At 42.2% G+C, this 12,322-nt stretch overlaps 1 protein-coding gene across 1 annotated transcript in view; it reads left to right on the top strand.

The window, feature by feature from the left end:
* LOC140236424 (uncharacterized) overlaps window positions 1-12,322 on the top strand; it is a 91,281-nt gene that overhangs the window by 4,375 nt on the left and 74,584 nt on the right. The window contains exon 2 of the mRNA XM_072316350.1: window positions 9,264-9,414. The gene's annotated coding sequence lies outside the window, so the exon portion shown is untranslated. The remainder of the gene's footprint in view (window positions 1-9,263; window positions 9,415-12,322) is intronic.

Consider the following 12,322-nt stretch of genomic DNA (forward strand, 5'->3'; position numbering starts at 1 on the left):
TTTGGATATCTCCAAACACCTTCGAAATTGCTGAACACTTTCAAATCTTACAACTGATATAAGGTAAAACTTCGAAATAAATTTAGGTTAAAACCATCAAAAACCATCGGGCGGACGGTAAAACAAGTTTCAGCCTCTGGCTTTATAGACTGCAGGCCCCAATCATCGTAAAGTGCCCCTGTCGCATACAGTGCAGAATGTTCATGCATTTAAGAATTGTGCTGTGCATATTGAATGAGATTTGGGCTCATCATTTGTGCTAATGAAATTCCACGTAATTATTTGTGTAACATACTATATGAAAGACTGGTTACTATTTGCAGCTTGTAATCGAGATCCATTTGCTTAATTGCTATGTCTATAATGTATGTAGACCCTAGAGTTACACAGCGAACATAACCACTAATTTTTGAGAGATGATCCCTAAGGACCTACTCGTTGATACATAGAGTAAGAGCCCTCTTGAAATGTTTTATTTTTGATGGCATAAATGCAGAATTCTCATTTCAAACCTATAATAAAGGTTACCATTGCAAAGAAAAGAAATCTCTACGTCACAGTGCCTTGCTCATGCTACAGTTCATCATCCCTCCTGTTAATGGTGTTAAATCAGCAGCAACAATGCAGCCACTCCACTCCATGGGAAAGTTTCAAGCTGGGCCACTATGCTTTCTCGTGGAACATGACAAAATTACGGAAGCTTATAAGTGCCAACCAGAAGACAAGATAAGAAGACGAGAAGACAAGCTAAATACCGAGAAGCCGAGTTATTGGAACTCGGCAAGTCGACTTGTTTGGGTCATGAAGACACGAAGCCGAGTTATTGAAACTCGGCACGTTGATTTGTTTTGGACGAGAAGACAAGATGATGAGTTGTCGAAACTCAGCAAGTCGATTTGTTTGGGACAATAAGACAATATGACGGGTTATTAGATCTCAGAAAGTCGACTTGTTTTCGACATGAAGACAAGATGACGAGTTTTTAGAACTTGGCTAGTCTACTTGTTTTGGACAAGAAGACAAGATGATGAGTTGCTGAAACTTGGCAAGTCGACTTATTTTTGACAAGAAGACAAGATGACAAGTTGTTGAAATTCGGGTAGTCTACTTGTTTTGGACAAGAAGACATGATGACGAGTTGTTTGAACTCGGCGAGTAGACTTATTTGAGACAAAATAACAAGATGACGAATTGTCGGACCGGGGATAATATTTTCCCCCAATATTTTCATTGCCAACTGCCCCAATCCCTCCCTCCACCCTTCACGAGGAAAAACCAGGTGGTTTATCATGAACACATATATTTTACTATCTCTGAAACCTGCGGGGGATTATTGTACATACCATCCCCACCCCCTGCTATCTACGGGGTCATCCAACGAGACCGACACCCACGAGTCATACAGTCCACGAGACCGACATCAATAATAGGTCCACGAGTCATACAGCCCACGAGATATACGGCCCAGGAGTCATACAGCCCATGGGTTCGACACTACGCACAAAAGGCTCATGAGACCGACACTAAGCAAACACAGCCCACAAGACCGACATTAAAGGGATCGTATAGTTTTGGTTGAGACCTAATTTCAGGTTTCTCACATTTTTTGGTGAGATAATGAGAAACCTCTTATGAAATATGAAAGAGCATGTAATTCTTTGACGAATTCAACGTTTATTTGATGAAAATTGGTTTTCAAATGGCTGAGATATCCAAAAAAGAGCGATTCTAATAAAGTGTGGGACCCACACTTTATTACGATCGCTTTGTTTTACTTTGTTTTTGGATGTTGCAGTCATTCCAAACCCGATTTTCATCAAATAAACTTTGAATTCCCCTTAAAATGGTATGCTCTGTACTATATCATAAGTGCTTTCTTTGTATCTCGCAAAAAGTTTAAAGCCCAATTCTCATCTCCACCAATACTGCACTATCCCTTTAAGCAATAAAGGCTCACGAGACCGACACTAAGCAAAGAAAGCCCACGAGACCGACAGTAGGCAAAGAAGGCCCACGAGACCGACAGGATAAACAGCGCCATCTACATGTCAATTACCTGTACAGGGTGTTCCATGAACGGAAAAATAACATGCTGGCGGGTGCAATTTCGTCACAATATCAAGTGAAAGATGGTAACCATCTACTTATGAACGACATCAAATATGTACTTCTACATACTTCTAGGGGGCCAGGCCTGTCAGGTAGCGACATTGTTATCAATTAGAAAAATAGAATTGTATTCTTCATGCCCCCCCCCCCCCTCAAAAAAAAGAGAAAAAAACACACAAATGAATTAATAAAAGAGGACAAGAACGATGTATGGATTAATTTTAGAGCTTTGATAATGCCATCGTGCTTTTTTTAATAGGCTTTTCCGGTTTTTAGCAAGAAGATCATGGACAGGATGTACCTTTTTACCTCTTCTCTTTCTCGATTCACTAGTTACTTAGGCTGTATTAGATACCCTACCCTCCTGCTTAAACGTTTTGGAGTAAGATCTATTTGTAATTTTCTATGTAACTATAATGTAATTCAACTGATTAAAACGTTTTATATCGCAGGGATTCACCTCGATTTGTGGCTTGTGTTATTCTCCCCTCCAAACAGTACATTTTTTCGTGAAATACAATAGCTGTTTTCATTGATGCATCGTGGTTTGTTTTTTCCGAATCCCTAACGCTACCTAACGCTAGACGATTACGTTATTTTCTTAATCAATACTAAATCAACACCCTCGTAGGTTTATTGTAGAAAGATCTATTACACACTTTTACTGAATTTTGTTCATTTTCTTCACAAACACACACCAACGCAGACACATTTAAAGATTCTGATTATTTCAGGGGGTGGGGGCAACTGACGGGGTTACACTCTGTCAACTCTCCTTTTCCATCTCTCATTATCTTTTTATGCCATTATCAGGACACCCTATACAATTTATTGGTCTATAGGTGGCGCTATTCATCCTGTCGGTCTCGTGGGCCTTCTTAGCTTAGTGTCGGTCTCGTGAACCTCTTTTGCGTAATGTCGGTCTCGTGAGCCTTGTATGCGTAGCTTAGGTCTCGTGGGCCTTTTAAGGGAAGTGTCGGTCTCGTGGGCTTTGTTTGTTTAATGTCGGTCTCACGAGCCTTATGTGCGTAGTGTCGGTCTCGTGAGCCGTATAACTGCTGGGCTTATTTTACTTGATGTCGATCTCGTGGGCTTTATTTACTCAGTGTCGAACTCGTGGGCTGTATAACTGGTGGGCTGTATGACTTGTGAGCTGTATGACTCGTGGGCTGTATGACTTGTGAGCTGTATAACTTGTGGGCTGTACAGGGGCGTCACCAGCTTTTTTTCAAGGGGGGTGCGTTTTGACACTAACTGTAACGAGACTTTTTTGACAGTTATTTGGAATTTAGGAAGTTCTCAATCCCCATACTTGTCGTGTTTTTTTAGGGGAAACCAAGCGGGGAAAGGGCACTGGCGTGTCTAGGATTTCATCTTGAGGGGGGGGGGGGGGAGCTAGGGTGTGTGAGGGAGTTGTCCCCTCCCACTGTGAGAACTTTTTGTATTTTGATGTTGTAGATGGTGCAATTTGATGCGTATTTTTCCTTGTTTTATCGACTTGAAACAGTCCAACTTGTTTAAGGTAGCAGTATATTTCGATGTAGATTATTATTGAACAATTTGCCTATAAAATAGTATCATCAAAATAAACTTCCCGTTTTATTATTTACACTGAATATCATGAACGCGACCAAGCAAGAGCGAGCAGAGTTAGCGAGGGGGGATGGTGTGGGAGGGGGAGTCCCCCTCCCACGGTGAGAACTTCTTGCATTTTGATGTTGTAAATGGTGCAAATTGATGCATGTTTTTGTTTGTGTTATCGACTTGAAACAGTCCCACTTATTTAAGGTACTCACTATATTTTGATGTAGATTATTATTGAACAATTTGCCTATAAAATAGTATCGTCCAAATAAACTAATGTCATGAACGCGACCGAGCCCGAGCAAGCGGAGCGAGCGAGGGGGAGGGTGTGGAAGGGGGACGTCCCCCTCCCATCACGGGGAGAACTTTTTGCATTTTGACGTTGTAAATGGTGCAATTTGATGCATGTTTTGCGTGTTTTATCGACTTGAAACAGTCCCACTTGTTTAAGGTATTCAGCAGTGGCGTACCGTGGGTCACATGACGAAAATCACTCGTTTGAAGAGCTACACCCCAGTAAATAATGCCAGTGCATATCTTGGCAATCAATGACTTAAAGTCAAAGATATAAAACACCTGTTTCTTGACCCTGGCCTAATCTAAGCATCAGTCATCGCCACAGCGCCACAGGAGGGGAGGGGGGCACCGCGAGAGGAGGAGATTGTTTTGGTTTTGGCATGGGCCATGTAGCTCCATGGTGCGTGTGTGTGTGTACGTGTGTGTGTGTGCGAGTGTAGACATTCAGCGTATGCAGACAGAGCATGCCTGTACTGTAGTGACCGGAACTATTGTCATTCCATTTTGCTCTCACCTTCTCCCTCCCCCATCTCTCCCCCCTCTCCTAGTTTGCAGGCACAAACCCTTGTTGGTCGTATAGGAGTCTGCATGCACCAAGACTAATACACACACCACTACACTGCAGCCTCTCCCAGTTGGGAGAAGCTTCAACACAGGGCCTAAGGGACAGTGCCAAAGTGGTGCATGTAGTAGTCTTGGCGCAGACTCCTTTACGACCAACAAGGGTTTGTGCCTGCAAACTACCTCGCTCTCCCCCCCCCCCCTCTCTCTCTCTCTCTCTCTCCCTCTCTCTCTCTTTCTCAATCATCCAGTCAGCAGGCTGATTGTAACCAGGGAGGTAGTCTCACCTCCCCGTTGTAACTCACTGCCAAATAGCACATTGTCAGCACCGGCAAACTGGCAACGCTCTCCTTCTTATTCCTGTATTTTCGTTATTTACGGGTCGATTTTTTTCGTTCGAAATGTAAAATGGATGATCATAGAATTTCTCAATAGAATATAAAATTGAAAACTTTAGAAAGGATAGAGAAAATTGAGTTCACTTTGAATGGTCTGCCACAGGCAGATATCCTTATCATGCTCTTACGTAATACGACAGCTGCTTTCTCAATGATCCAGTCAGCAGGCCAGGGAGGTAGTCTCACCTCCCCGTTGTAACTCACTGCCAAATAGCACATTGTCAGCACCGGCAAACTGGCAATGCTCTCCTTCTTATTCCTGTATTTTCGTTATTTACGGGTCAATTTTTTTCGTTCGAAATGTAAAATGGATGACCATAGAATTTCTCAATAGAATATAAAATTGAAAACTTTAGAAAGGATAGAGAAAATTGAGTTCACTTTGAATGGTCTGCCACAGGCAGGTATCCTTATCATGCTCTTACGTAATACGACAGCTGCTGGAGTCATCAAACCCTGGCTTGGCCTCCAGGTTTGTCACGCCTCAGCAGAAAGTTTATTTGCAATGGACAAGTACTTCGACTCCCGCTCTCAAACGACAAATAAACGCACCCCACTGTGGACTAAATCCGGCTGGGGTTTCGCCTCAAACGAGAGACTGACGGCATGCAAGACATTGGGGGGGGGGGGGGGGCACCTCGTGGAAAAGTAATTTTGAGGGTGTGTTTAGTGTATGCTTGTGCGTGCGTGCGTGTGTATGTGTGTATGCGCGTGTGTGCGTGCGCTGTCAGTCTGCAAACTGAATGGGGACTATACAATACATAACGGAATGTGATACATTCCACAGCGCAGTCATTGAGCAACATTGTAAGTTTTCCTTACATCAGGAGAATGGCATAAGGATTAGATGAGAGCGAGCTTGAACATTTTGACATTTTACAGTCCAAAAACTACTGTTTCTAGATATACTTTTTCGCTTTGGAAATTAAGGGGGCGCACCGGGCGCAACTGCTGGCAATTACTGGCAGCAACATCAGGAGATGAATGGCATAACGATTAAATGCGAGCGAGCTTGAAAATTTTGACATTTTACAGTCCCCAAACTGCCATTTGTAGCTATATTTTTTCGCTTAGGAAATTAAGGGGGAGCGCACCGGGCGTAACTGCTGGCAATTACTGGCAGCAACATCAGGAGAATGGCACAACGATTAAATGCGAGCGAGCAAAGCGAGCGAGCTTGAAAATTTTGACATTTTACAGTCCCCAAACTGCCATTTGTAGCTATATTTTTCCGTTTAGGAAATTAAGGGGAAGGGGGGGGGGGGGCGCACCGGGCGCAACTGCTGGTAATTCCTGGCAGCAACATCAGGAGAATGGCATAGCCATTAAATGCGAGCGAGCGAAGCGAGCGAGCTTGAAAATTTTGACATTTTACAGTCCCCAAACTGCCGTTCGTAGCTATATTTTTTCAGTTGGAAATTAAGGGGGACGCATCGGGCACAACTGCTGGCAATTACTGGCAGCAACATCAGCAGAATGGCATAACGAGTGAATGCGAGCGAGCGAAGCGAGCGAGCTTGAAAATTCTGACATTTTACACTCCCAAAACTGCCGTTGGGGGGGGGGGGCGCACCGGGCGCAACTGCTGGCAATTACTGGCAGCAACATCAGGAGAATGGCATAACGATTAAATGCGAGGTTGAAATTTTTGACATTTTACAGTCCCAAAACTGCCTGATTTGTAGCTATATTTTTTTATTTGGAAAGTAAGGGGCCGCACCGGGCGCAACTGCTGGCAATTATTGGCAGTAGCATCAGGAAAATGGCATAACGACTATAATGCGAGCGAGCGAAGCGAGCAAGTTTGAAAATTTTGACATTTTACAATCCAAAAACTGCCGTTTGTAGCTATATTTTTTCGCTTTGGAAATTATAAGAAGGAGGGGCGCCCGGTGTGCCCCCTCCACCCCCCCCCCCCCCATCCGCCACTGGTAGTCAAGGGTGTAGGTTTAGTGTTCATGATTGGGGGAGGTATGACCAGCAAGGGGGCGTCGAAGTGACCAAGCGGGGGAAAGATGTCCAAAATCTGAACTTTAGAGCATCCCCTAATTGTGTGTGTGTGTGTGTGTGTGTGTGTGTGTGTGTGTGTGTTTTATATACATGGAAAAGTTAGGAAATAGCCTAGATCTCAGTTCTCCGTACGGATGTGCAGTACGGTCGATAAATAGTAACCACTGTAGAATACTAGGAGACATGTATGAAATCAGTGCTGCCAGAGCCCAGGGTGAGAATTGTTTTTGCCCGCGAATTTTTTGTCCCTGGTACAAAATAAGAAAGAAATAACAAAAAAAAAAAGAATAAGTATTAGCGTCCGGCGTTGAGGTCGCTCGCAAACTGAAGTGGTGATTTTTTTTTTTTTTTTTAAGGGTCTGAAGGGGGGTGCGTTCGCACCCAACGCACCCCCCCCCCCCCTTGGTGAGGCCCATGCTGTATGACTCGTGGGTGTCGGTCTCGTGACGTGCACCCGCTATCTACGCCCCTGCTTGGTGGGGAGGATGTTCTGGGAGATGGGAACAATATATGTTTGCGAAAAAAAAGATATTGCTGTAGAAGTGAAGAAACGACCATAATGATATACATGAGTGACAGGTTTATGAACTGAGCTGCCTTCTGCCCTCCACCTCCGTAAATCGATCTATAAGCTTGACTCTGTTATTTTTTTTTCTAGTTCTTGCAGCCTGTCAAAAAAGTTAGTGCTAGATAAATATGCCCTCTCCCAAGTCCGCCCTTGGTAAATCAATGCTATGTATTAATATCACATTTTGTAGAGAAAATGCTTATAATTACTTCTGTCAATTGTTGTTTGTAGGTTGAATAACTCACAAACGCTTATTTAAGGATTCTATCTAAAATTTCCAGAGTGAATGGCTAAATAGTGCGGGTCTTTGATTTGGTTTTAATCCCAATTAGTTGCATAATTTATTTTCTGTTTTTTCCCTAAATTTCAACATCTCAAATGAAGAGGCTTGAAGAGAAAGGCATATGGTCACGTATTATTTACTGTGAGTCGCAATTTATTCATAGTTTAATATAATTTCAGATAGTTTCAGATGCTTTAAAGAGCACGTTGCTGCCTTCCGTCTGTCAAATACGTATTCCAGCACTGTTCTTTTCCATGATAACAATTTGTGGAATATGGCAAATAGCTTAAAAATCAGGATCAAAGGATATCAATTTTCCCAGAGATTGCTGTCGTGTGGAGGAGAAACTCAGTATGCAAATCCACGACGCAATGAGGTTGCAAATGTTTTGCAAATGTTTCAAAGAAATATGTATATTGACTTGCCGAGTTTCAACAACACGGCTTCTTGATTTCTTGTCCTAAACATGTCGACTTGGAGAGTTCCAACAGCTCATCATCTTGTCTTCTTATCCCCCAAAAGTCAATTTCCGAGTTTCAACAACTCGTTATCTTGTGTTTATGGACCAAACAAGTCAACTTGCCGATTTTCAACTCGGCCACTTGTCCCAAACAACTTGTTATCTTGAAATCTTGTCCTAAACAAGGCTACTTGCTGAATTTTAACAGCTGGTCATCATGTCTTCTTGACCCAAACAGGTCGACTTGCCGAGTTTCAATAACTCGATCGGCTTCTTGTCCTCTTGACTTCTTGTCCAAACAACTTGTAATCTTGACTTCTTGTCCTTAACAAGTCGACTTGCCGCGTTCCAACAACTCATCATCTAAACTTTTTGTCCCAAACAAGTCAACTTTGCGAATTCCAACGAAAGATAATCTTGTCTTCTTGCCATATACTAGTCGACTTTCTGATGTCTTACAACTCTTCATCTTGTCTTCGTGTTCTAAACAACTCAACTTTCCGAGTTTCAACAACTGGTCATCTTGACTACTTGCCCCAAACAAGTCGACTTTCCGAAATTCAACAACTCGTCATCTTGTCTTTTTGTCCCAAACAAGTCGACTTGCCGAGTTCCAACAACTCGGCTGCTTGTCTTCTTGACCAAAACAAGTCGACTTGCCGAGTTCCAACAACCCGTCATCTTGTATTTTTGTCCAAAGCAACTCGACTTGCCGAGTTCCAACAGCTCATCATCTTGTCTTCTCGTCCCGAACAAATCGACTCAACAACTCGGCTTCTTGTCTTCTTGACCCAAACAAGTCGACTTGCCGAGTTCCAATAAGTCGGCTTCTCGGTATTTAACTTGTCTTCTCGTCTTCTTATCTCGTCATCTGGTTGGCACTTATAAGCTTCCGTACAAAATCACCTTTCATAGCTGATGCAATTAAAGTAAAGTGCCTCTTACTTGGACAAAGATCACTGCATACACTGACTTTCATGTTTTCGTATTCAGCTTTCACAGCTTCCCCCAGGAATGTAAACTTGGCCTGTCAGAGTGATGATTTCAAGAACGTCAAATGTAGCTGGACTGAGATACCAGACACCCATCTCCCAACAGAGGTGTCATGTGAAATCATTTACCCAACATATGTCATCGACGAGTGGTAAGCATGTTTTACTTTGTGTATTAGTAGACCTAAATAAAAGTTCTACTCTCTGTTTTCTCTAAATATTTGAAATAGGATTCTTGGACATCCGGTAAAGCACCACCGGACAACTACTCTTCTCCCATAACCAGTCACCCCTATCAATAGGTATACTACCCCCAGGACATCATGAGACTGACACGTGTACCACGAGTCATACAGCCCACAAGTCATACAGCTCACAAGTCATACAGCCCACTAGTTATACAGCCCACGAGTTCGACACTGAGTAGATAAAGCCCACGAGTTCGACACTGAGTAGATAAAGCCCACGAGTTCGACATCAAGTAAAATAAGCCCACGAGTAATACAGCCCATGAGTTCGACACTACGCACCAAAGGCTCACGAGACCGACACCAGGCAAACAAAGCTCACGAGAAAGACACTAGGCAAAAGAGGGTCATGAGACCGACACTAGACAAAGAAGGCCCAGGAAACCGACAGGATGAACAGCGCCACCTATAGACCAATTTATTGTATCATGTGTCCAGATAATGGTATAAGGAAGATAGAGATGGATAAGGAGAGTTGCTAGGGGATTACCCCGTCAATTGCCCTCCCTCGCCACCGGAACTGTTCAAGATTTTTAATTGTGTTCGTGTGTTTGACTGTTTGTGAGAAAATAAACAAAATTCCGTAAAAGTACATGAGATGTCTCAACATTAATTTGGAAAATGCCAAAATACCCTGGTTTCCCTTTCCGCAAAAATATTATACCGGTATACACTTGCTTAGAAATAAAATGATGTGGACATTCAGATCAACTATAAAAAATAATACCCAGGTGTGAAATGAAGTTTACAAGAAAATATTTCACAAAACGGTTAATGTTGCGTGCATACTTGCTATGCATGATACGGAATGGGAGTAGTTATCTGCATTTAGTATGAATTAACAGAAATAAAATGTAATCGTTTATAACATCAAGGTATCGTTAAGGATTCGGAAAAAGAACATGCATCCATGAAAACAGTCATTCTTTCATGAAAAATAAACCGTTTTGAGGAGAATGATTTTACAAATACAAGCCACAAATTGAGGTGAATTGCTGCGATATAAAACGTTTTCATCCTTTGAAATGTCATAGTTACATTAAAGTTACAGAAAAAAATTACAAACTGAACTCTAAGCAGGCGGATATAAGCAGGACGATAGGTTATCTAGTAAGGAATACGTACCTAACTAGTGAAACGAGAAAGAAAAGGGTGAAAAAAAAAACTTACAGCCTGTCCACCGTCTATCTAGAAATTTTGAAGGCCTATTGGAAATAGCACTATGACATCTAAAATCAAACTATACTTCCTTCTTGTCCTCTATTTTTTCCATACATTTTTTTTTTTTGGGGGGGGTCCCTTAAAGAGGAAATTTTGTTTTTAAAAAGAGATAAATTGGGAACAATTTCGCTCCCTGCAGCGTGACAGAACTGCCCTCTAAAAGCCACACGTGTAGAAATACAAACCTGATGTCGTTGATATGTAGATGATGCTGTTCAATTAGTTACAATCTCTCGCTCGATAGCGTGACGAGATTGCACCAGCTCGTATGTAATTTTCCTCTTAATGGAACACCCTGTACAGGTATTTGACATGTAGATGGCGCTGTTCATCCTGTCGGTCTCGTGAGCCTTCTTTGCCTAGTGTCGGTCTCGTGGGCTTTCTTTGCCTAGTGTCGGTCTCGTGAGCCTTCTTTGCCTAGTGTCGGTCTTGTGAGCCTTTATTGTGTAGCGTCGGTCTCGTGGGCTGTGTTTGTTTAGTGTCGGTCTCATGAGCCTTTTGCGCGCAGTGTCGAACTCATGGGCTGTATGACTCGTGAGCCGTATAACTCATGGGCTGTATGACTCATGAACCTATTTTTTATGGCGGTCTCGTGGACCGCATGACACGTGGGCAGTGGCGTATCTAGGGAAAACGGCGCCCGGGGCAAGCACGAAAATTGCGCCCCTAATTTCTGAAAAAGTGTTCAACCCCAACACCATCCCAGTAGGGACTTTAAACAAAGTCCACATGATGCTTTTTCAAGCACTTAAAAGGAATCTTTTGAGGGTGATTTAAATGTAATGAATTCTGATAGATTTTGGCGAGCGCAGCGAGCGAGCCGAAAATTTTTGTATTTCAGCTTACAAAACATGGAATTCTTGTCATTTTTTACTTGCCAAATCTTACAAATCTAATCAAGATATAGTGACGGCCTTATAGATAACGATTTATACCAAAAAACTGAGAACTTTAAAAAATACTCTAAATTAGTGCGTGCGAATGAGCTGAAATTTGTATATGTCCTCGTCATCATCATGTATTGTTCTTTTCTTTTTTTATATAAATTTTAGCGAGCGAGCCGAAAATTTTTGTATTTCAGCTTACAAAACATGGAATTCTTGTCATTTTTTGCTTATGAAATCTCACAATTATAGTGACGACCTTACAGATAACGATTTATACCAACAAACTGAGGACTTGAAAAAATACTCTAAATTAGTACGAGCGGATGAGCCGAAATTTGTATATTTCTGCGTCATCATTACGTTTTTTTCTTATCTTTTTTGATTTTTTTTTGCGCCCCCCTCCCCTGTGTGTTCGAAACCGTTGGCGTCCTCTTTTGATCCAATCGGCGATCGCTTCAGAACGAATGAAGTTGCAGTCGCTGCTCCGTGTAACATTTTTCCTGCTAAATATAAAATGACATGAGTGAACACAATAGACATTATCATTTTGTCCGCGTCATCGTCACGTTTTGTTCTTATCTTCTTCTCTTTTTTTATACAAATTTTGGCGAGCGCAGCGAGCGAGCCGAAAATTTTTGTATTTCAGCTTACAAATCATGAAACTCTTGTCATTTTTTGCTTATCAAATCTTACAATTCTAATCA

The sequence above is a fragment of the Diadema setosum genome, chromosome 13 (assembly GCF_964275005.1).
Source record: "Diadema setosum chromosome 13, eeDiaSeto1, whole genome shotgun sequence".
Taxonomy (NCBI): Eukaryota; Metazoa; Echinodermata; class Echinoidea; order Diadematoida; family Diadematidae; genus Diadema; species Diadema setosum.